Source organism: Salvelinus fontinalis, chromosome 8 (genome assembly GCF_029448725.1).
Source record: "Salvelinus fontinalis isolate EN_2023a chromosome 8, ASM2944872v1, whole genome shotgun sequence".
Taxonomy (NCBI): domain Eukaryota; kingdom Metazoa; phylum Chordata; class Actinopteri; order Salmoniformes; family Salmonidae; genus Salvelinus; species Salvelinus fontinalis.
The window spans coordinates 4,873,536-4,876,211 of NC_074672.1; positions in this window are offsets into that span (position 1 = coordinate 4,873,536).

The window sequence follows — 2,676 nt, forward strand, 5'->3', positions numbered from 1 at the left end:
TTTAGTTGAGTCAATTGATTTCTTAATTTGCAGTACTTTTGCCAATTAGTTAGGCTGCCAGACTTAATTGCCATAACTACATTTACATTTAAGTCACTTAGCAGACACTCTTATCCAGAGGGACTTACAAATTGGAAAGTTCATACATATTCATCCTGGTCCCCCCGTGGGAATTGAACCCTGGTCCCCCCGTGGGAAATGAACCCACAACCCTGGCGTTGCAAGCGCCATGCTCTACCAACTGAGCCACACGGGACCTTTTGCCTCATCCCTCTCAACCATACAATTTTTCAATTCCTCATTAATCCAAGGGGATTTAACAGTTTTTACAGTAATTTTCTTAATGGGTGCGTGCTTATTAGTAACTGGAATATGTAGTTTCATAACTACGTCAAGTGCAGCGTCTGGTTGTTCCTCATTACACACCGCCGACCAGCAAATATTCTTTACATCAACATATGAATCACTACAAAACTTATTGTATGACCTCTCATACACTATATTAGGCCCAGCCTTTGGAACTTTGGTTTCCCTAGATATGGCTACTATACTGTGATCACTACATCCTATGGATTTGGATACTGCTTTAAAGCAAATATCTTCAGCGTTAGTAAAGATTTGATCAAAACATGTTGATGATTTAATTCCTGTGCTGTTTGTAACTACCATGATGGGTAGGTTGACTGACAACCTGATCTAGGTTGCAGGCACTGGTTACAGTTTGAAGTTTTGTCCTGAGTGGGTAGCTTGATGATAGCCAATCCATATTTAAATCACCAAGAAAATATACTTCTTTGTTGATATCACATACATTATCAAGCATTTCACACATATTATCCAGATACTGACTGTTAGCACTTGGTGGTCTATAGCAGCTTCCCGTCAGAATGGGCTTTAGGTGAGGCAGGTGAACCTGTAGCCATATTACTTCAACAGTATTTAACATTAGATCATCGCTAAGCTTTACAGGATTGTGTTCCTGAATATAGACCGCAACACGGCCTCCATTGGCATTGCTGTCTTTTTGGTAGATGTTATAACCGTGTATTGCTACCACTGTATCATCAAAGGTATTATCTAAGTGAGTTTCAGAGATAGTCAGAAATGAATGTCATCTGTTACAAGCAAGTAATTGACTTCATGGACCTTGTTTCTGTAACAATCGTCGTATCGAGGAGAAGGAGAAGACCAAGGTGCAGCGTGGTAAGTATTCATAATTCCTTTTAATGAATACGAATACTAGAACAAAACAACAAAAACGATAAACGAACAGTTCTGCAAGGTGACATACACTAAACAGAAAACAACCACCCACCAACACAGGTGGGAACAGGCTACCTAAGTATGATTCTCAATCAGAGACAACGATAGACAGCTGCCTCTGATTGAGAACCATACCAGGCCAAACACACAGAAATACAAAACAAGGACAACATAGAACACCAGACATAGAATGCCCACCCAAACTCACGCCCTGACCTACCACCTCTCTGGCACACTTGAGTTTTTAGCACAAATGGCCAATCTGGGACAAATTTAGTGACTATCTATACTATGCGCCCACCTTTACCGTATACACAGAAGACAAAACTATGTTCCGAGCACAGCTAGACTCAATGCAGTATGTCACCGCTGGGTTGGGGAGGTGGCCGACTTTCACTTCGACCTGAAATACAGACCTGGGAAAATTAATGCAGACGCTGACACACTGTCTCGTTGTCCTGTCGTTCTCCACAACCACGTGGATGAATACACAGAATATATGTCACCAAAAGTAATTTCAGCGGTATGGCAAGGAAGCAGAGGAGGCTGAACAGCACGAGGATGCTGCAATCAGAGAAATCATCTCGCTGAAAAACAACAGATGGAATCCAAATGAGATAGAGAAAACACTCATGGAACCAGAAATAATGAGACTAGTCCATGAGTGGAACAAGCTGGTCATAGGAAATGAAATCCTGTACAGACAGGCTGGACAACGAAAGCAACTTGTACTACCCAGCAAGCTGAAATCAGTGGTGCTGAAGAACTTACATGACGACATGGGCCACGTTGGAGCAGACAAAGTCAGGAAAAACATATTTCAAAACTTCATTCCTCGGTTTGGCTATTCTAGTAAGCTTCACCATGACCAAGGATGAGAGTTCATGAACAACCTGTTCCAGAGGCAGAGATCTCACACTAACAAACCCATACCATCCACAAGGTAACCCTGTGGAAAGGATGAATAGACCACTCCTGCAGATGCTCCGTACTCTGTAAGAAGAGAAGACAGAGTGGAAAGACCATCTACCAAACATCGTCGTCCATGCCTATAACTGTACAAGGCACGAGGCATCGGGATACTCACCATTTTCCCTCCTGTATGGCAGAGCTCCACGCCTTCCTATCGACCTACTGTTCAAGCTCAAACCAGAAACAGTGACAAGAACCCAACAAACATTCGCAGAGAAGTGGGCAACAAAGATGCAAGACACACACAAAATGAGACTAGTCGCAAAATCGCTTCTGAAAACAGTATTTGTCTTAATTAATCTAAATGGTATATTCTACATGCTTTAGCATTAGTCCATCAGCCCAATAGATGGCGCTGTTGCACTGTGGTAGTAGGAGAAACAGCAAGTTCTGGCCAAGAGCGCACCATTCTGCAGAATAAAGAAAGCTCCAGATCTTTGC